This window comes from Trichosurus vulpecula, chromosome 3 (assembly GCF_011100635.1).
Source record: "Trichosurus vulpecula isolate mTriVul1 chromosome 3, mTriVul1.pri, whole genome shotgun sequence".
In the NCBI taxonomy this organism is placed as follows: Eukaryota; Metazoa; Chordata; class Mammalia; order Diprotodontia; family Phalangeridae; genus Trichosurus; species Trichosurus vulpecula.
Window position 1 is genome coordinate 46,845,029 of NC_050575.1, and position 23,953 is coordinate 46,868,981.

Here is a 23,953-nt window from a genome sequence, read left to right on the forward strand (position 1 = left end):
CTCATGCTAAAAACTTAACAATGACATATCTCATGAGAACAGAGCATACCCTGGATATAAGGGACCATGAATAGGACTGAGGGTTCATAATCCACGTGAAATCCAGTCACAAAGAGAATGAACAAAATATCCCTATAAGCAAGCAGGAGTAAGCTCTGAAATGCTGCACCCCTCACCCCAAGGTAGATCTAATATATGCTGAAGATAAACAATGACAAAAGCTTGGGGTGTCTTCCTAATTAGAAAAAGCATTGGGATAAACTGGGAAAATAACAGAAACATAGAAAAGCCTGATGAGCATTCCCTCAGTGCTGAAGGTAGATTGGAGTGATGAAGGACAGACACTGTAGTCCTTTCCAATGATATTTAGATCCTCAGCATCACTAACCTTCCCCAGGGTTTTAGAAGTAATTCTGGGGGAAACATCTCTATGCAGCTCAGGGAGGGGACTCATACCAGTGGGAGACAGTTGTTTTTAGTCATGCTAAACAGAGAAAGACATGCAAATTGAGTTCCTCCCTCTAGGGTGGAAAACCAGGAAAAGCCCTTGTCTGCAGCTTTGGGAGAGGAGCTTTTCTTTTGTGTGGCCTTTCTCTCCTAAGGATTGACACTCTAGAGTCTGAACAATGGGCTATGGCCTGAATGGAATTTTCATTCTGACTATTTTACAAGATAGTTTTGTCTTTTGTTTGTTTCTTAACCAAGAAATACTATTTGAAGTTATGCAATTGTGTGACTGTTGTGTTAAATGACTCTATTTGCAGGTGTCCATTGGGATGTTCAGCTGGTAGAGTCTGGGACATGAGACAGGCTGGAGGATCTCTTTACCTTTCCTGCAAAGCTTCTGGAATCATCTTCAGCAATTATGAAATGCACTAGTCCACCATCCCTGAGGGAAAAGGCTGCAGTGGCTTTCATATATTAATAGTAATGGAGCAACCACATACTATGCAGACTAGAAAGAACCTTCCAAAACCAATATGTCCCTCTCACAATAGTGACCAAGAGGTTACAGAAAAATATTATGGCAGCAAGCCAAGCCGTACTGGTGCTTCCTCCAAATGCTAGGGCTCTCCAGTAAGAAGATTACCCACTGGCCTGCGGCCCTTGCTCAGCACTCTCCAGTCTGCATGAGGATCAGTCCTGCTTTTTGTAGCACCTGCTAACACTGCCTCTGCTTCCGCTGCTGCTGCCCCTGCCATCCCCGCCACCACTACTTCCACTGCTCCTGCCTCCACTGCATTTCAGTCACCAAGCTGTGTTCTCTCCTTTTATATAGTCAGCAGATGTCATCCTATCGACTAGAACGTCACCTGAGAGACCAGAACTCAGGTGCCTACCATTAGCTCTAGTCTTAGCCACTCCCCCTAGGACCTGTGATCCGCCCCCCCCCCCCAGCCTCTTCAAATGGGCAGGAAAGATCTTCTCATTTACTGATTGCCTTTACAGCAAGGAATAGTTTATCTGTCAGATTTACGGAGAACTGACCAAACAAGGGATAGAGAACATCATGAAATGTAAATTGGATAAATTTGATTACATTACATGAAAGTGGTTTTTTTTTGTTTTTTTTTTTGTTTTTTTTACAAATAAAGCGAATGTGATCATGATTAGGAGGAAATGACACAACTTGGAAAGAATTTTTACAACCAGCATCTCTGATAAAGGCCTCATTTCTAAAATATATAGAGAAGTGTGTCAAATTTACAAGAATACATGTTATTCCCAATTGAGAAATGGTCAAAGAATATGCACAGGCAGTTTTCAGAGGAACAAATTAACCTATCTATAGTCATATGAAAAAATGCTCTAAGTCACTATTGATTAGAGAAATGCAAATCAAAACAACTCTGAGGTAACACATCACACCTGTCAGTTTGGCTAACATGACAGAACAGGAAAATGATAAGTGTTGGAGAACATGTGGGAAAATTGCAACACTAATGCATTATTTGTGAAGTTGTGAACTGATCCAACCATTCTGGAGAGCAGTTTGGAAGTATGCCCAAAGAGCTATAAAAATGTGCTTACCCTTTGACCCAGCAATACCACTTCTAGGTCTGTATCCCACAGAGATCATAAAAATGGGAAAAGAACCCACATGGACAAAAATACATATAGTAGTTCTTTCTGTGGTAGCTAACAGCTGGAAACTGAGGGGATGCCCTTCAATTGGGGAATGGCTGAACAAACTGTGGTACATGAATATAATGGAATACTATTGAGCAATAAGAAATGGTGAACAGGTGGACTTCAGAAAAGCTTGGAAACACTTTTATGACCTGATGCTGAGTGAAGTGAGCAGAATCAGGAGAACACTGTAACATCCACAGTGTGTAATGATTAACTATGATTGACTTATTTCTTTTCAGCACTACAATGATCTGATACAATTTGAAAGGGTTCATGATGGAAAACACTATCCATATCCTAATAAAGAACTATGGAGTCTGAATGCAGATTGGAGCACACTATGTTGTGCCGAAAAAAAGTGAGTGAGACTCAGATAGGAATTTTGATGTGGATTTATTCAAGCGCCTGACTGTTCAGAGTAAAGACTGAAATCAAACAGCCCCGAACAGGGGTGGGGTCAGAGTATTTAAAGGGAAAAAATATAAACTGATTTCCATAGAGATGGGAGCACAAACTGTGGAGCAAGCTGGGGTAGGATCATTTCCATGGAGATGGGATCACAAACAGTGGGGTGAGCTGGGGCGAGATGGAGAGTAAATTGGGGGACAGAGCACAACAACTATTTTCCATTTCTTTTGCTCTATTTTTGGTGGCTTTCACATTTTGTTCTGTTTCTTTTTTCAAGGCATGACTAATGTGGAAATATGTTCATACAATTCCACATGTATAATCTATATTGATTGCTTCCATCGTGGGGAGGGAGAAAAAATTTGAAACTCAAAATCTTAAAAAAAATTAATGTTGAAAACTACCTTTACATGTAAATTGGAAAAAAAATACTATTTTCAAAAAAAAAAATGTCATGACAAATAGCAGGAAGGATTAAGGAATGCCATACTTGTAGCATTCTGTGAAATATACAAAACATCCCAATACTTTGGGTTTTAAATAATAAAGGAATTATCTAAATGTATTTTCAAAATATCATAGCAACCAAGAAAACATGCCTTAAAAGATCATAGGAATGAAATTTAGAAAAAATCACATAGGGCCTACTCATATTCTTAAAAATTACCGAATAAGAGCTGCTCAAAGCAGCTAAACCTCATAACTCCCTTTTCCCTCTATTTACTAGATCTCCCAATTGTTTTGGATCAGGGAATTCCTGGACAAGCTACTTCTGCCACCCCAGCCATAGTTCCCCTCCATTGCCTTCAATATCCAATTAAGCCCAAGGCTTGTGAGGGACTGCAACCACTAATTGCCACTCAAATCTCTGACTCACTCCCTCTAGAGTGGGGCCCCTACCCAGCACAAGCTTTTGGGACTTTGAAAACTAAACTGACTACCACTCCAGAATTAGTTCTACCTAACCTAGAAAAACCTTTCACTCTGTATGTTGTTGAAGGGAGAGAACAGGCTTTGGGAGTTCTAACCCAGTCCTTAGGACCTGACGCCAAGCTAGTTGCCTGTTTTTCAAAACAATTAGATTCTCTGGCTGCTACAGCCATTCCAATTGAGGAAGCTTCTAGCATACCAGCCCCTAGAGCATCCTAGAAGCAGAGGGCCACCAGTGGCTGGTTAGCCACAAGCTCACCAAATACCAAGCCTTGCCCTTAGATACCCCTGACCTAATTCTTCGGGTGTGCCACACACTCCTGAACCCCAAAGCAGTGTGGAACACAGAACAAGTGATTAGGGCAGCTAGGTATGAAATACTAATCTTTGATAACCTCCAGGGAAATTGTCCTTTCTCTATACTCCTATACTGTTTGGTTGTTTGCTTAACCTCCTTGCCAGGTTTGTCCCCTCCAGGCTCCAATCCATCAATTTCCAGATGACTGCCCAGACTATGTACCCCCCTGAACTGGACCCATCAAGGCAGGGACAGCTCTACGCCCCTTGCCAGCAGGAAGCAGTTTCAGAAGCTGAGACCTTTGTCCCTGGCCCCAAAAGAATTTGGGTCCTATTTGTTTGAGGGGGGAATGATGAGGGCACAGTCTCTGGGAACCCCCTTGAATCTGGAATACAGTCTCTGGGAGCCCCCTTGAACTGTCCTTGAATCTTCCTACTAGATCCGGCCTTCCCCTAAGACCACAAGCCTTACATGATCATTAGGCTCAAATCTCTACCTAGAGTCACCCTTTATTGTCCTGCTACTTCCCACCCTTGATATTATCCATATCCATGCCTTCAGCTACTTCCCACCCTTAATCCCATTCTCCTGGTTCCTGGACTCTGACCTCATTTTGTCTTCCTTAGACTCCTTCTCAAGACCTTCCCTGAACCTCTCCTCTAGTCACACCAGACCACCCCTCAATCCCTCCTACAGTCTTTGTGTATATAAGCTCCATCTTGCCTCCATGAAGGCGCTCAGATTCAATCTAGCTCAGCTTAGATTGAATCTGGCCCGCTTGTGAAAACAGGCATCACAAAAGGTGGGATTTCTTAAGACAACCCATTATGGTGAATCCCTAACAAACTTCGTCTTTTCCCTTGGCAAAAAAAATAAATAAATAAAATAAAATAAAAATTACCAAACAAGACCAAAAAAAGTATTCACATTAATATACTGAGCAAAAGTTAAGACTTTTTCTTTTTTGGTGAACAGTTGCATGGTGAACTTGGATGACATTTTTCTTCCTGGATTTTATCTATGAGCAGCTTTTTCTAAATGAAAAAATAAATTTTTAAATAAAGAGGGAAGTTTTATACCAATGTCACCAATATTACTTTTTCTTGGGATCTCAGAAAGAATCACATTCTTTACAGGGGATACTGTTTAAACTGGAACTCCTACTAATTAGCTTCACATTTCTCCAGTTTATTTTACACATCAATCTGAGTAACAATTTCATTCATATTTATCCAAAACCATCCCCAACAACACCATTTCTGCCAGAATATTGTGGACTTTGTTTACATGGGGAATTCAATTCAATCCACCAATATTTTTTAAAACATAGTATAGTATTTCCACAAATACTTGTTTTAGGCCCACAATGCCAAGTTTACTTCTGAAAGATCCACACAAAAGACAAATGTAATGTGGCATAATATTTGTAAATATTTGTAAAACAAGTTACTGGATCCACTTATTCACAGGCCTCCTTCTAGGAAGTCATCTCTTCAGTCTGCGTCTCATTTATAATGCTTTTGTTTACATTATAGGAAATGAGATGCTAGCAATAAGTTTTATTTTTTATATAACAAGTTTTATATTTATTTTGTTTATTTGTAAAATGTCTTTATTGCATTTTACAAATCCAAAATGCTTATAAATTCTTGCATATTGCTCATAAATGCTCTATATTTCAATAAACTTTTTCTCTTTTCTTGTTTTTTTTAATTGATAAAAGCTTTGGAATTCCAGAAGACTTTGATCACATTGAAGAGGTTTGGGGTTGAGGGGTACTTGACACCCCAAAGTACAAACACACCACTGTGGAACATTTTATACCATTTTATATCATTTTTGTAATTTCAATAAGATTCAGGGCCATAACTTATTAACCAGAAGAAAAGCCTGATCCTAACAGTCGCTTTGTTCTCTGAGTAAGCTCAGAGATGTCTCTATCTTATGTCAACAAACCGAGATGGAGCATTCCTTACTCTGTCCATGGCCATTAACGGTGAAAACCTTGGCCCCAGACAATATCTTGAATTATGTGACTTTTCCTTATCTTAATATTTTATGGGCATAGACTATGTTATGAAATGTTAATGGCAAATTAAACACAGAGATCCTGGGTTGTAATTTCAATTGACATTTTGTCAATTATCTGATTTGCTGTATTTACAATCTATTTCATTAAGGAAAATCCTGTCTTGTATCGTAATTAGCATACATGGGGGTCATAAAAGTGATGTAATGCAGGCTGCTCTCTTGGGACTAAAAAATGTATTTAAGCCTACTCATTTCTTTGTTCAGGGAGTCAGACTTAGTGTGGCCCCCATGCATGCATGTATTTACTAAGTTTAAAGGGAATGAATGAATAAATATAAGTAATATGAATTTTTCTATCACCTAGCCTGTTGTTTCCTTCTGTGATACCTGAGTAGCCAGCTATTGCTAGAAAAACCCTGCCTCCAGCCCCTAACTGCAAACCCCAGTCTGCATAAAACAAAAACAGACTGAGGTCCTGCCTGTGGCGAGTGTCCTGGGCCCCTAAGACATTTCCAAGGAATGTAAGCTAATTACCTGAGTAGCCAGCTATTGCTAGAAAAACCCTGCCTCCAGCCCCTAACTGCAAACCCCAGTCTGCATAAGACAAAAACAGACTGAGGTCCTGCCTGTGGCGAGTGTCCTGGGCCCCTAAGACATTTCCAAGGAATGTAAGCTAATTAACTGAGTGGGCTGAGAGACAACTCTATCTCTCCTCTCAACAAAGCCAGCTGGAGCATCCCTCAGTCTGCCTATGGCCTTGAAGGATGAAAGCCTCAGCCCCAGATATTCTTTTGAATTATGTGACTGTTCCTAGCTCTTATCTCATGAGTCATGTTGTGGGATGTATGGCAAACTGGACACAGAGATCCTGGGTTGTAATTCCAATTGACACTTTGTCAACTATCTGATATGTTGTATTTACAATCTATTAAGGAGTTTCCTTTGATCATGGTCATAAAAGGTACAGGCATGCCGAGTCTGCAAAATGACATTTCAAGAGATAATTAAGCACTGAATCCTGTATTCTCTATAAAAACTACCCTCTCCCTTTAAACGTGGCCATTGATTTGGGAAGACCCCAATGGCCGCCGGCTAATAAACTTCTCCATTCAAAACTTATACTCTGTGGCGTGTCTCACTCGCTTCTGGTATAACATTTTGGAGGCCCCAGCGAGATGAGGCGGTATTCCGTGTTACCGCTCTGGAGACACACACAGAATTCCGGACCTCAACAGGGAGTCTTTGCCCCTGATCCACCTTCTCTCACTTCAGAGGGCCGGCTCCTGGGGATTTCTTTTCCTAGGACTCTGATGTGGGGAGATGGTCTCGGAGAATGGGCTCTTTGCTGACCTGTCCCTTTTCGGCCTACGGAGAATTCTGATTTTCAGGCCTCTAGAGGTAAGATTTTCTGTTTCTGGGCTAGCCACTCTGGTCTCTGTTACCACGACACCCTGACGAGGGGAAGGTGGGCAGAGTGGAAGAGCTGAGACGTCAGCCTCTTCCTGCTGGGGTGTGGGGAGATTGGGGGTCATATCCTTAAGGAGGAAATCTGGTTCACTTTTCTTTCCTCTGAGGGGACCTGTTTAGACCTCAACCAACTCATGCCATCTGGTCTTCTGTTTTGTGTTGGGTGTGGGGAGATTGAGGGTCCTATCCCTAAGGAGGAAATCTGGTTCACTTTTCTTTCCTCTGAGGGGACCTGTTTAGCCTTCAATTTTGTTTTTTGTTACGTTTTGAGTTCGTCTCTGTTCGTGTGTCTAGTCAAATTGTGAAATGTCTATGTTTTGTTAAAAATCTGAAATGCAGGCAGCCAGAGATTTCAGGCTGCAACTAGGGAAACAAAGACTTTTTTCCCTTGTGGTTCTATTTGTGGCCGAATTAGAGCTACGACGGAAAGAAAAAGGGTTAAAATTTTTGGCAAATTCTAGGTTTTAATTGTTAAAAAGTTTGGAAATTGGTTAGTTGAATTCCAGGAGAGGGAACTCCTAAAATTGTAAATTCATTCCAGGATCTCCTCTTGCTGAAAGACCTCCTCCCAATGAATGCCTTCTGGCTAAAACCTCTGTTAAAGTTTTCCATGGGACTCTCACATTTGTCTTTGTCCCTGATCACAGTTAGGAGGGAATCTTTTCCCTTAGATTCTAGTACAAAAGATTTTTTAGGAGTAAGCAAGGAGTGAAGTTTACTTCATTGAGATTTTTCACCATTGTTATCCTGTCTCAGGGCTGCAGTAAAGGTTAGAGCAGATAAAACAAACTCCTCTCCTCTCAGATCAGATTAGAAGAACGCAGGAGAGCTGTAGGGAAAACTTAAATCACCCTTCCCCACCCGGTAAAAAGGAGGAGAAGGACAGAAATTCACAGACTAACAGTCAGTCCTGTGCCCCTGGGTAGCCCATCCTTTTTGGCAAAGCTTGGAAATGCCATCCAGGTCCTTTGCATCTTGCCCACTCTGTCCTCAGAAGCTGCAAACTGCCCTAGTCTCAGTAACTTCTGTGGTGATGGGGGAAGGGCGAGGTAGATGGATTTGGACTTTCTGCCTCCCAGAATTGTCACCATTGGGATACCAGCTTCTGCTCTAGGTAACTTCACATTTTTGTTCCAATTGCAAACTGTATTTTAATCTCTGTTTGACCTGTTTCCTGATTTGCAAAGGGAAATAATAATGATGGTTGTTTATATTTTAGACACAACATTATTATCTCTCTGATTTCATGTAATTGTTAACCTTTGAAGTAGTTTTTTGGATACCAAAATAATAAGTTGAATAATTTCTATATGTGATAAAATTTGGAACTGTTATATGTGGTTGTAACAAGTGAATAATTAATAATACTGATATTAACTATGAGAACACACTTTCCATGAGAGAAAGTTTTTATGAGCATATATCTGGTGGTTTAAAGATGAGATGGAAGATTCTCTGTGCATAGAGGTTTAGAAATTTGCTCACCTAAATTGGTAAACGGGCTCTGAATTAAGGGGTGGTTAGATTCTAAAAATAAGAAAAGCTGGGAGAGTATGTAATTGATTATTCACTTGAAATGTTTGAGGTACTTTGGGTCAAGAATTAGGAAAGAAAGAGAAAACTTGTATGGGGAAATTTAGGTGGGGGGGATGTTGCTCCTGGCCACATCCCTCCCCCCACCCTCCACATTGAAAGACTGTGGAAGCTGAAGCTAAAAGAAACTTGTTACCTGATTGAGAATATACAGTTAAATAAATAAAGTGTATTTAAGATATTAATGTATTGATATATGTTATGCATGTATATTAATATATTAGTATAGAAATACCAGAAGTAATAGGATCAATAATTCCTATATGTGATAGTCTGGAATTGCAATCTGAAATTTATTGTTTCTGTACTTCTAAAATTATATTTCTAAAATTCTTAGTTTGTGTAATTTGAGAAGACCGTTATGTGATTTTAATCTGAGTTTGATATCTGTGAATTGGGTGCTTTTAAAGGATGTGATGAGAATTTGGTAATTTTAAACTGTCATATTTGGTTTAGAATGTACTTACCTAGATAGAAATGAGTAGTTCAAACTTTCCACACATAATAATGTTTAGGGCTTAAAGTTGCATTAGGTTAAGAAGCTGGACAATTGCTGTAACTTAAAGAATTATAAACTTCCAAGTTTTGTCTTTATTTAAAAGGAAGTTCAATTGAAATTGTTTTTGCTATAAGTCAGGAATTTGTGCAGAGGCCTTTCGGGTTTTCTTGTGAACTGTTAAAGTATGGTTTTATAAACAGTAGTGTTTTCTTTTACTATTGTGTGGGACGAATGAAGACCTCTCATAAAAGGGAACAAATTAAATAAATAGAAATAAGTAGGATAGTGAGTCCCATTTCTCTACTTAGATATTTTCCCCTCCACAAGCTTAGCTAGTGACCGTAGGCCCCCGAGGTTAAGAACAGGTCCTGCGTATTTACCTAATGGCGAGAGGCCTGGAAGAAAGAAGGGTTGAGGTGAATAAGTCAGCAACCATAAAATTCTCTGAGGATAAGGATAAGACACAGGATACTCACCCCCTGTACATTGACCCCAAGATAAGAGAACCTCTGTTTGGGGAAGAATGGATGGAAAGCCGAAAAGCCAGGTGCAATATAGATGTGCAAGATTAGGTAACTAACAACTAATTCCTGCCTGTCACCGATAACCGAACTGTTTGTTTAATCGTCATTGTCATTTAAGACAGATTTACTACCTTGAGATTGATAGTAGAATGAAACAAGGATGGTGGGAAGTTTATGACTGTCACCTGCTTGTAAAAAATAACCATACTGTTTGTTCCTTGCCATTGTCCCTGGGTAGATTTATTGCGTCTAGATTGTACCCTCAAAGCTTACGTCTGCAAGCTGAGAGGAAGGAGGTTGGGAGGGGGAATTGCGGTTAGGGACCTATATAAACACCCCAATTTTCTGTGTCCAGTGCGCTCTGACACTGAGAGGACCCCCAGTCCTTTCAATGTCCGGGTTGCCCTTTCCTGCAGGATCGTAATAAATTTTCCTTTCTACTTTCACCTTGAGATGCCTCTGTTGTTAATTTTTGGATTCATAAAATCCATCCCACACACTATGCTAACAGTATTGGGCCTTAGAAGTTAAGAATGTTACCACTAGTGGTTATGAACCAGATCTGATTGCTTATCCAACTCAGTTATGATCACTAGATTGGTAATTAATTAGATTTTTAATACATGATAATTGCTTGTGGTGTACTTATTTCTAAATTTGTTATTATATACAAATTGGTTAACATTGCATTACCTATGCTGTTAGAAAATAATTTCTCTCATAATCTGGATGTTGTTAGATTAAGAACTGTACTTAATTAAGAAATTGAGGTTGTTAACTGAACTGAGGACGTTTCAATATTCAATCTTGTGAAAGTTTTCAGGATAGAGGGATTCCTATGAACAAAGTTTTTAAGGGTCTTGGTAAACTTTGTTATTGTAGTAAAGCTAACTTAATTGGGTATAGAAACTAAGTGTTATCCCCATTACAACATCTTTTTGACTAAGGAACTTGTACTATCTAGGAATTCTGGGCAATATTTGAGAATGAGGACATTTGGCACCAACTTAGTTAATGAATTCCAGCATTTAAGGGTTAGTTTGCTTTAAGGAAAAAGAAGGAGATGTCTATCATTTTAAAAATATATATTTATATATGTTAATCTGGAGTTTTATGGACTAATTTGTGAATGAATCCAAATGTTTAAAGGTTATTTTGCTTTAAGAAGGAAGGGGGAGGGGCAACACTTACTGGGATTTGAGTTTTTACTGAAAGAAAGAACAGTAGGGGTCTCAAACCTGGCTTTTTAAAGTCAGCAAAGGTGATGTTTTTAGGATAAGATTAGGTTTCGAGGAGGATGTGGATCTTAAGGATACAGTTCTTATTAGTGAAGCTTGCCATCGGATGGGAAAGAACCCACCCTCAGGGGGAGATGATGTGGCAGATCTCTTTAATCAGAAATAAGCAGGTAGTGACAAAAGGGAAGTTATCTGCCAGAATGTGTTACCGCTGTGAAAGAAGTTGTTTTAAAAAATGGGAAATTGGATAAATGCAAATATGTAAAATCTTGTTGTTTTAATCAAATGATTGGTTATATTGGTACTCTTCTATAGTCAAATGAAAGACAATATGGTTTCTAAAGTGTTAATGAGAATAATTAGAAAGGGAAGAGAAGTTTTATGATGTAGGGTTGAATCATTATCCCGTGGACTAAGACTGGGATTTTAAAGTTATATTGTATTTATGTGAAATAGAGTTCTTAGATGTTATACAGTGATATAAGAGCAATTAGGTATTGACACAAATAGTGTAATTAATTACTGCGACTAAATCAGAGATATCTTCAGTTTAGGTAAACAATTCTAGAATTATTTTGGAAAATGTTTTTGTGATTTTAAGTGAGAGTTAGAGCTTAACAATGTGTATAAGACTCAATTCCTGAAGTGTTCCTTTTTTCCTCCAGAAGGAATTAACAGGGACAAATCCATCAACTTGTGAGGTCAGTCATTAACCGCTTTTGTTTGTTTAAGCAAACTGGAATGGGATTCCAGTATACACAGTTATGTCAGTAAAAAGTACTAACTTATGAGTTGTTTTGTGTTATGGTTGAAACGTAAAGGGACACTGAGTAATAGGTTGGAAAGGTAAATAAAAGCTTGAGAGGATACGAAAGGCAGATGAGAAAGTTAGGGGACAAATGGGAGTTAGCTAAGCCTCCCCTGTCCTGAGAATGATAGTTTCAGATGGTTTTAGCAAGTTGGGAAAGAGTGTGAGGAAGTATTTAGAAGCTGGAAATGTTATGTAGCTTGATTTGTTAATTATTAGCTCAATGAAATTTGGGCAGTCTCATGTGAAGGATATTTATTTGCTGTTTAAGATTTTATGGGACTACAATTTAATATTGTTTTAAGCTCTGATTACAGGTTTAGGTCGTGAAGCCAGTAGTAGTATGGCGGGCATTGCAAGCTGAGAACTTGAAAGGTCTGTGCCTGGGAAAAAGTCGTGAAGACGACCTTGGACACAGCCTAGGTAGGATCTTCCTGACTCTATTTCCCAATTCTGCTATTTCCTTTCTGAAAAGGAAAGTCTCCACCTGATTACTCTTAAGCCCTGCTTTCAGCACCTGGTGACTATAAGATTGGCTATCAGATATGACTGGTGCCTGGAATCAAACAGAGCTGAGGAAGTTCTTTCCTTCTGTTAAGATATATGACATAGTCCCTCATTTCTTTCATAGCAAATTTATATTAACAAGAAGTTTTGTAAGCACTATGCTAAATCTATTAGGTAATAGAAGAATATTGAAATATCTCTGAGTTATTATAATAGGATACAGGTATGAATAGCTTACAATTTTAACCTATGTTCATGGCCAAATAAAACATTGAAATAATATAGGGATAACATCCTCCAAAAGGGGAAAATGATTAGGCAAAGCAAATAAGGCAAAGATGTAATGTGATCAATGTCTAAGAGAAGGAAGGGATAGCAAATTTTGAAAAAGGCAATTCCCCTAAGAATTATATACATATGTGTATGACTGGCTCCAAAATTTATCAATTCTGGAAATTCGAGCTGATAAGTACGTTTTGGTAACAAGATTTTAAATGTGGATTTTTGCACAAGGAAATTGTATGAGATATTGTTACAAGTGAAATTATATCTCCTTTGTAAGGTATCTGTCTGATGATTTTAAAGGAAGATGAGTTCAATTTATGGTTGGACCTTCATATTTTAAAGGATTCTTATACCAGGTACAAAATTTAGGTAAGGACAGAAACAGTAGATGATATATGAACTGAAATACTCTGAAGTTAAAGGAAGGAGAACCAAAGTTAAGTGATTGTACTAAGTTATGTTAAGTTAGAATTGTTTGAGAATTTCTAGATCTGAACCAGAGAAGCAGAACTCTCTTTTACTATCTAGGTATTGTATTTGTTTGAACTTAGCCCTGCATGGCTGGGACCTATGTTGTGCTGTTTTTCTCTCAATTATCAAATCATATGTATTCTGAAAGCTCCTATCAGATCTGACTACTTCTACAGCTGCCAACTTGTGGATGGACTCCTTGATACTTCTGTCACATCTGCCCCTGATCCCAAGTGGACATCTGAGCCCATAGGACACCTTGCCCTCCAGTTTCAAAGGAGCCTGAAGGGCACAGCATCAGACGCAGGCAGCCCCTCCCGAGACTCTGGACCAGAATCTGTACGAAGGACAACTCTCTTTCTGAGTCCCTTGCGTTCCCAAGACTGTTTACTTGTACCTTTAGTGTCTTTAGCTTATTTTACTTAAGTGCTCTAGTTTCCCCATTGTGCTCCCTACTGATCCCCCTTGCAACTTGCTCCCCCTGCTTGTTTACGAGTAGTTTATAATTACTGTCCATCTCTGGGGATGTCCAAACACAGAAAGAAAAAAAACCCTGAATCCACCTAGATAAGGATTTTTAGAACTTTTAAGGTAGAGTTTTTTTTTTTTCCATACCTTACTTGGTCTTCAGGTGAAACCTTCAGTTTGCCTTTGACCAAAAGGGGGAAATGTGGAATGTTTTATACCATTTTGTAGCCTGAATTAATGAGTAACTGGAAGAAGATCCAGGACCTGGGCTTCTTTGTTCTATAAACTTTGCTCAGGAAATACACCTACCTCTGTTGACAAGGCCAGATCAGACTTACTTAAGGATATTTTTCCCTTGTTAGTCATTGAGGGATGAGACCCTAATCCTGAGAGGAGCACCTTGCTTAATATTTTACAGGTATATACTTTAACTGACTCTTGTCAACACTCTTGTCTTTACAAACTTTTCACTTGGCATGTTGATGAAGGGAGAGCACAGGCTTTGGGAGTCCTAACGCAGTCCTTAGTTGCCTAAGCCAGTTGCCTGTTTTAAAAACAATTAGACTCCCTGGCTGCTACAGCCACTCTAATTGAAGAAGCTTCTGAATTTCTGCCTGAGTCTTGCCCTCTATTGTTACTTTATGCATGCCTTCAATTACTTCCCAAACCCCTGCTTTAGAGGATGCGTTTAGGGAATTTTTACTGCAAGTTTTTCACCTGGCACTAGCCTAAGCTGATATTGAGTAATTTTCAGGGGACCAATGTCCCCCCTGGCTCACCACCTGCTAGCACTTTGGCTGGCCCCACCTCATTTTATTGATCCTGTCTGTAACTATAGGTTCCTGATTACTTTCTCATATCTCCAACCTTATTCGTTCTCATGTTAATTCTGTCCCTGTCTTAGTGGCCCAAACCTCAGGTGCTCTGAATCAAGTCATTCCTTTTCAAATATTTGAAATGTTCCATAAAAGAAGTGGGAGATGTGATACCTGAGTAGCCAGCTATTGCTAGAAAAACCCTGCCCCCAGCCCCTAACTGCAAACCCCAGTCTGCATAAGACAAAAACAGACTGAGGTCCTGCCTGTGGCGAGTGTCCTGGGCCCCTAAGACATTTCCAAGGAATGTAAGCTAATTAACTGAGTGGGCTGAGAGACAACTCTATCTCTCCTCTCAACAAAGCCAGCTGGAGCATCCCTCAGTCTGCCTATGGCCTTGAAGGATGAAAGCCTCAGCCCCAGATATTCTTTTGAATTATGTGACTGTTCCTAGCTCTTATCTCATGAGTCATGTTGTGGGATGTATGGCAAACTGGACACAGAGATCCTGGGTTGTAATTCCAATTGACACTTTGTCAACTATCTGATATGTTGTATTTACAATCTATTAAGGAGTTTCCTTTGATCATGGTCATAAAAGGTACAGGCATGCCGAGTCTGCAAAATGGCATTTCAAGAGATAATTAAGCACTGAATCCTGTATTCTCTATAAAAACTACCCTCTCCTTTTAAACGTGGCCATTGATTTGGGAAGACCCCAATGGCCGCCGGCTAATAAACTTCTCCATTCAAAACTTATACTCTGTGGCGTGTCTCACTCGCTTCTGGTATAACACTTCAACCAACTTTCAGGTTTAGCACCACACACAGGGTCCAGCCAAGGGAAAACACAAAGTTTATTAAGGATTTGACATAATGGATTGTCTTAAGAAATCCCACCCTTTGTGAGGCCTGTTTCACAAAGGAGAGAGTTCTAAGGAGGACCTTGATGGGACTGAGATGAGGTCAGACTCCAGGGTGGGAAATAGCTGAAGGCTACATGGCCATGACAGACAATAGAGGGCTAGGGTAACAGAGCTAGGGTATAGATATTTTGATCAGGATTAAGGGTGGGAAATGGCTAGATAATAGAGGGCTAGGCTAAGTGGAGACTTGGGCCCAATTATAATGCAAGGCCCATGGCCTTAGGGGAAGGCCAGATCCAGTTGGAAGACCCAAGGATAGTTCAAGGGGGCTCCCAGAGACTGTACTCCAGGTTCAAGGGAACTCAGAGACTGTGCCCTCATCAACATAGACTAAAACATCCAGTGGCAGTCCTAGATTACTTGCATGTATGTTAACATTGTCTTTCCAAGATTATTAAAAGGTCATACACTTGCAACTGTATTGTTAAAATTTGAATTTGCGTCAATAAACCATCAAATACCCCCCTGAGACAGAAAAAAAGGCTTTCTGTGAGTGACATCTAGACAGACCATATTGACACACCTAATCATGTGGACACACCCAACCTAAGTAGATGAGTATACACACACACACACACACACACACATAGACTTCTGTTTTTTATTTTTTGTTATGCTGAAAGGTCAAATTCAGAATGAAATTTATAGCTGCTAAAACTGGGAAATTTGGAATACAGTTTACCTAAAAGTATTTCATTCCATGCAAAATGGGACTTTTCACTCTCCCTTTGTTTGAATGGGGAAGGTCAAGTGGGATCTTTTGCCTTGGGGTGTTTCTCAGCACTAAGGTAATTGAGAGTCATTGAATTGCATATGATGTGGTGCTGGTGGTTGGAGCTTTCACACACTCTTGGTGTTAGATATTTCTCTAGCTCTAAATGGTAAGCCTTGAGCCCCCAGATCCAGGAGACAGGTATATAAGATCTGAGGTTTAGGGGTACACTCGTTGAAACAGTATGGTTGACAAGACTCTGGGCAAGCTGTTGAAATATACCCTCCCCCCTTACCCTCTGGCTTTCATAACCCAGACAGATGCTTGGTGCTTCTCTGGTAACTATGAATTGTGATTTGTATCAGACAAGATCTGTCTGTTGATGTTTGTAATTTCTGTTTCTATTTGCCCTGAAGTTCAGGGGGTTGATCTTTTCCCCCTGAACTAAGTGAAAGATATATGCATGTTTAATTAAACTGAGATTGCTAACCCCTTAAAGTTGCTTTCCTTAGAAAAGCAGATCAAAGTACTTGTGTCAGCAGTCCTTCTGTGTGCTGGTTGTTGTTGGTCTGACACAGCCACAGTAGCTGCTAGCCACATTGTTGGTATACTCCTAAAATTGACTGCACTTAAAATAATGGATGTTAACAAACTGCTTCAGAACAACTAAGTAAAAGATAAGGACTTTTATTTTTAAATTTAGGACTATTTATTTAAGAGCAGACTGAGATAAGAAAAATTTTGCCCAGATAAAATTCCAATGTAATTTGTCATATATACACAAGCACAGATAAAATAGAACAAGTGTTTTCCAATTTTGCTCACACTTTCAGGAAATAAAAGATACAGTTTTTCAACTTTACAGACATATACATTTTTGTGATAGTTTTACATGGTTTCATTTTATTCAGTTTGGATGTAATCTCTTCCAGAGTTAATTCTACTTCAGCTTGTAGATGAAATGAAAATGTAGAAAGGTCCACTTCATATCGTTGGCACATTTGTGGGCATCTCTTCCCTTTTTCACAAGCAGTCAACTGTAGAAAAGTCTATCTGAAGATTCTTATATGCTGAAAAGTAACCTAAGACCAGGCAATGATCCTATAATGATCCTTGAGGTACAACTGTAGCAAGTTACTGTAATTTGAGCTTAAAAAACATTAGACCAAGAGGAATTCTCTCAAATGGGTTTAAATGCGTTTTATTTTAGACAACCTACATGACATGTTTTTAAAAACAATGCCTCCACTCCAAATAAATCAAGGTCAAAAATAAGTGAATAAAGCTCAAGATGACATCAGTCCAAGTTTGTCCAAGTCCTGGTGTTGTGTAGATGACAAAAAGCAGCAGCCAGTTATGATGACAGGTGATTCAAAGTAATCAGCTGAATTTAACATTTCTCCATTTCTAAACCATCCTTAAAGAAAATCATATATGGAGTCACATCATCCTCACGGAAATCCAAGAGAGCCACCATGCCATCTGGATTCATGTTTTTGCCTATGAAGAACTGATAGTTTTTAAAATTAGCAAGGATGTGTTTGATTTGTTCTGCAGCTCCCGTCATAAAAGGTTTTACTCTATCTGGCTTGTGTTCTTCAAGTCTGCCTTTGATTGATTTCATGTAATCTTTGATGTACTTTTTGTAGGATTCTTTTGTGAAACTAAATTCTTGCAGATGATGGTTTATTACTATGTCGACTCCAGTGATTACAGTGGCATCTGTCCCTTCACCCTCAGGACCTTCAGCAGAGGCATTTCCACCGATGAGGGAATCATCGATGGTACCCTATGTCCTACTGACCATCTTCCCCAACACCTCCAGGCACAGGCCGTTCACGATCTCCCGGATCTTATAAATGTCGGAGACCATCTCATCATGGCTGATGAGGTCCCTGTAGATGATCATGGCGGTGGAAGGAGGGAGGCGGCGGTGGAAGGAGGGAGGCGGCGGCGGCGCTAGCGCTATGGCGGCCCGGAGCTCGATGTGAGCGCGATGCAGGAGCTGCGCTTCGGGAGGAGAGGGGGGAGCAGGCGGAAAAGTGACATATACATTTTTTAAAAATAAATCATATTAAAATCTAGGGGACTAACCCATCCCTGCCATACCAGTTTCCTTTCATATCATTTGAGTCTAGAGAGAATACTAAATCATACAGATACTAGAATTCCTTTACTTGTTAAACACTTACAGACATACAGAGAGAAGACACACAAAAGAGGTTATGGCAACATTATTGGTTAGTTCAGTTCCCCTGCAGCTGTCCTACTGAACTGAGGAGGGTAAAAATGGACAGACAAAAAAGTTAGAGACACACATTGAGGAGAGGAAACATACAAATAGCTAGTACATGCTTGCTCAAAAGCCTGACAAAATTTTTGGAGACAGATTCTTATAGAACACACACGTTATAGAACATACATAGTACCTTATGCTTGCTTAAACAGACAAATGATTCCATGATAGTTAATGGAGTAATTAAAGCATCATTGTTATTAGAATCCAAATTCTTGTTGGCACAAAACATAGAGCTGTACTCTAGTGAAACAAAGGAGCAGAAATAACATGACAAGAATAATGGCTTTCGTTTCTTATTTTTTTTAATAGTACATAGACTTTACTTTGAATGTAAAAGTGATAACAGTGCATTATAATTCTTTTTTTCCAGTTAAAAGTATCGTATTTTTCCAATTATATGTAAAAATAGTTTTCAACATTTATTTTTATAAGATTTTGAATTCCAAATTATCTTCTCACTCTCTCTGCTCATCCACAAGACAACATGCCATCTGATTTAGGCTGTACAATTACAATCATATTAAACATTTTTCCACATTAATTGTGTGTTGAAAGAAGAATTAGAACAAAGCGGAAAAACTGTGAAAAAGAAAAAAAAGGAGGAAAAATAGTATGCTTCAATCTGTTTTCAGACTCCATATTTCTTACTGCGGGTGGGGATAGCATTTTCCATCATGAGTCTTTTGTAATTGTCTTAGATCATTGCATTACTGAGAAGAGTTAATTCTATCAAAGTGGGTCATCACACAATGTTGCTGTTACTGTGTGAAATGCTCTCTTGGTTCTGCTCCCTTGACTCAGCATTAGTTCATGTAAGTCTTCCCAAGTTCTTCCTAAATCTGCCTACTCATCATTTCTTATAGCACAACAGTGTTCCATTACATTCATATACCACAACTTGTTCAGCCATTTCCCAATTGATGGGTAACTTTTCATTTCCCAATTCTTAGCCACTACAAAAAGAGCTATTGTAAATATTTTTCACATGTCAGTCCTCCTTGTTTTTTTAATGATCTTTTTGGGATTCAGACATAAAAGTAATATTGCTAGATCAAAGGGTATATACACAGTTTTATACCCCTTTGTGTATAGTTCCAAATTGCTCTCCAGATTGATTGGATCCATTCACAACTTCACCAACAATGCTTTAGTTTTAGTGTTCCACATTTCCCACATCTTATTCAACATTTATAATTTCCATTTTATTCATATTAGCCAATTTGATAGGTGTGAAGAAGTACCTCAAAGTTGTTTTAATTTGCATTTCACTTATTAGTAGTGACTTAGAGCATTTTTATTTGACTATACATAGCTTTAATTTCTCCATGTGAAAACTGCCTGCTCATATCCCTTGATCATTTATCAACTGGGGAATGATTTGTTTTCCTATAAATTTGACTCAGTTCTCTCTATATATTTAGAAATAAGGCTTTTATCAGAGATACCAGCTGCAAAGTTGTTTCCCTGCTTTCTGCTTCCCTTCTGATCTTGGTGGCATTAGTTTGTTGGTGCAAAAACTTTAGTGTAATGTAATCAGAATTACTTATTTTGCATTTCATGATGTTCTCTATCTCTTGTTTGGTCAAAAATTCTTCCCTTCTCCAAAGGTCTGACAGGTAAACTATTCCTTGCTCTCCTAGTTTGCTTATAGTGTCATCCTTTATGTATAAATCATGTACCCATTTTGACCTTATCTTGATACATGGGTGTGAGATTCTGGTATACGCCTAGTTTCTGCCATACTATTTTCCAGATTTCCTAGCAATTTTTTATCAAGTTCTAGGTGAGTTCTTATCCTAGAAGTTGAAGTTTGAGGTTTCTGAAACAGTAGATTACTATAGTTATTGACTACTGTGTCTTATGTACCTAACCTATTACACTCATCAACCACTCTATTTCTTAGACAGCAGCAAATGGTTTTGATGGTTACTGCTTTATAATACAGTTTTAAATCTGGTATGGTTAGGCCACCTTCCCTTGCACTTCTTTTCATTAATTCCCTTTATATTCTGGACCTTTTATTCTTCCAGATGAATTTTGTTATTACTTTTTCTAGCAGTATAAAATACTTTTTGGTCATTTGATTGGTATCATACTGAATGAGTAAATTAATTTAAGTAGGATTGTCATTTTTATTGTATTAGCTCAGCCTACCCATGAGCAACTGATATTTTCCCAATTGTTTAGATCTGACTTTATCTGTTGGAAAATTTTTTTGTAATTGTGTTCACCACCCCCTGCCCCAGAATGGTTTGTCTTGGCAGGTAGACTCCCAAATATTTTATATTGTCTACAGTTATTTTAAGTGGAATTTCTCTTTTTATGTCTTGCTGTTGGGCTTTGTTAGCATTATATGGATTTGTTGATTATTTATGTGGGTTTATTTTATATCCTGCAAATGTACTAAAGTTCTTAATTATTTCAGGTAGTTTTTTAATTGATACTCCAGGATTCTCTCAGTATGCCATCATATCATCTACAAAGAGTGATAGCTTTGCTTCTTCCTTGCCTATTCTAATTCCTTCAGATATTTCTTCTCTTATTGCTAAAGTTAACATTTCTAGTACAACACTGCATAACGGTGGTGATAATGGGCATCTTTGCTTCACTCTTGATCTCATTGGGAATGCTTCTAGCTTAACCCTATTACAAATAATGCTTGCTGCTGGTTTTAGATAGATGCTACGAATAAACATTTTCATCAACCTGGAAAAAAAAACAGAAACAAGGCAAGTCCAAGTCTCTGAAAAATGTGGAATCCACAGGTAAGAACTTTCTCCAGCAGCCTACGAGAACTCAAAAGTATCTTTCTTACCTCATATCTAACACCAGGAAGGGGAATGGGAGAAGTAAGTGGCCACATTTTTGTCTTCAGAAAATAATGTTAAATGCTATGTTTCATCTTCACAATTTCTCCCAGTATCTCTTTCCTTCCAACTCTCATAGATTCATCACACATAACAAATAATATTTTTAAAGAAAAAAAATAAGTGAAAACAAATATTATAGCAAGTAAATTTGAAAATATATGTACTCTACCACACTCATAAACCTTAACATTTTTTTTGAAGCTTTTGGGTGGGGAAGTGTTCCTTGGGACCATGCTCATGTTATGTACTTTTCTAACATTCATTTTGATGGATTTATGTTAATTCTTTCATTTACATTGTTATGGATATTTGTGTATTATTTTCTTGGTTCTGCTTTTTTCATTCTACCATTTATCATGGAAATGTTTCCATATAGCTTTGGATTCATCACATGTATTATTTCTTACATTGCTCCCTAACATTTATGTGCCAAAATTTATTTAGCCTCTCTACTTCTTCCCCATTTGAAATGTATCTACTATGTTTCCAATTCCTTTCTTCTATGCTTCCATAAATATTTTGTCAGTTATGGAATTTTCTTCTTGTCAATAGTGTTCTTGAGATAAAACCTAATAGAAGAATCACTTTCTATGTTTTGTTAAGTCATTTTTCAGTTATATCTCACTCTCTGAGACCTTAAATAGGGTTCTTGGCAGAGTTATTGGAATGATTTACCTTTTCTTTCTGAGCTCATTCTGCAAATGAGGAACTGAGACAAATAGAGCTAAGTGATATGCCCACGTTCACAGAACTAATAAGCATTTGGGGTCAGATTTGAACTTATTAAGATGAGTTTTTGTGGTTCCAAGGCTCCATCAACTGTGCTACCTACCCAATGGACATATATGAAAATACACAAATCATACAATATATACTTATATACAATGTGTATATGAATAAAAAAGTAAAATAGTTATTTTATAATTCCCTTTTTATTGCATATTCAGATCTCTACCAATAATGCACATGTGCTTATCTTTCCATAACCCATAAAACATGGAGTATTTCCATCTTTTTGCACCTTTGCCAAACCTCAGAGATTTTTTAATAGGCATTTCTCCTATTTTTAGTAACTTGGTGCATTCTTTCATATGATTATCAATAGTTTGTAATTCTTTTCTGAGAACTCTTTGTTAATATTCTTTGACTACTTACCCACTTCTGTATTGGGAAACAGCTTTTGGCATATACGTATGAAAATATATTTATACATGTGTATATACATATGAATATATATTTACACACATAGAAACATGCACAAAAGCCATTTACATATGTGTATAAATATCTATGTATAGACATAAATATGAGTAGTGAGGTGGCAGACTGGATAGAGCATTGGGCTTGGAAGCAGGAACTCATCTTCGTGAGTTTTGATCTGGCCTCAGACACTTACTATTTATGTGACCCTGGGCAGTTTACTTAACCTTGTTTGCCTCAATTTCTTCATCTGTAAAATTAAATGGAGATGGAAACAACGAGCCACTCCTGTATCTTTGCCACAAAAACCCCAAAATGGAGTTATATAGAGTAGCATATGACTAAAAAACAAGAAGAAGATATAAATATGGCACAAATATTTACGTGCATTTATGCATGAATTCCCATACTTGTGTTTATGCATGTATTCATAAGACATGGAAAGGAGAAATTATAAGCAAAAAAAGAAATAATAGAGGAAAAAAACCCAGAACTTCTGAACCAAGGAAATGGGGCCAATTGAAAGCATTCATGTATCATGTTCAGCAAAGAAAAGAAGAAACAAACAACAACAAAAGTTAGGCTGTTCAGCTACAGGCTCCAGGGAAGTTTATTTCATTACTTAAACTTTTCTTATTTCTTTCTTCTTTTTTTGATACTCAATTTTTTTTCTTTTTAATTTAATTTATTTAATATATTTAGTTTTCAGCATTGATTTCCACAATAGTTTGAATTATGAATTTTCTCCCCATTTCTACCCTCCTGCCCACTCCAGGATGGTGTATATTCTAGTTGCCGCAGTCCCCAGTCAGCGCTCCCTTCTGTCACCCCACTGCCCCTCCCATCCCCCTTTCCCTTCTTCTCTTGTAGGACAAGATAAATTTCTATGCCCCATTGCCTGTGTATCTTATTTCCTAGTTGCATGCAAAAACTTTTTTTTTGTTTTTGAATGTCTGTTTTTAAAACTTTGAGTTCCAAATTCTCTCCTCTCTTCCCTCCCCAAGAAGGCAAGCAATTCAACATAGGCCACATGTGTATCATTATGCAAATCCCTTCCACAATACTCATGTTGTGAAAGATTAACTATGTTTTGCTCCTTCCTAACCTATCCCACTTTATTGAATTTGCTCCCTTGACCCTGTCCCTTTTCACAAGTGTTTGTTTTTGATTACCTCCTCCCTCTGCCTGCCCTCCCTTCTATTGTCCCTCCTTTTTTATCTTCTTCCTCCTTCTTTTCTGTGGGGTAAGATACTCAATTGAGTGTGTATGGTGTTCTCTCCTCAGGTCAAATCCGATGTGAGCAAGATTTACTTATTCCTCCTCACCTGCCCCCTCTTCCCTTCGTACAAAACCTCTATTTCTTGCCACTTTTATGCGAGATAATTTACCCCATTCTATCTCTCCCTTTCTCCATCTCTCAATGCATTCCTGTCTTATCCGTATCCCTTAATTTGATTTTATTTTTTTAGAT

General features: G+C 38.3%; 1 pseudogene; it reads right to left on the reverse strand.

Annotated features, from left to right (window-relative positions):
- Positions 1 to 17,503: 17,503 nt before the first annotated feature.
- On the reverse strand, positions 17,504 to 18,034 carry LOC118841722 (annotated as a pseudogene).
- Positions 18,035 to 23,953: the final 5,919 nt, after the last annotated feature.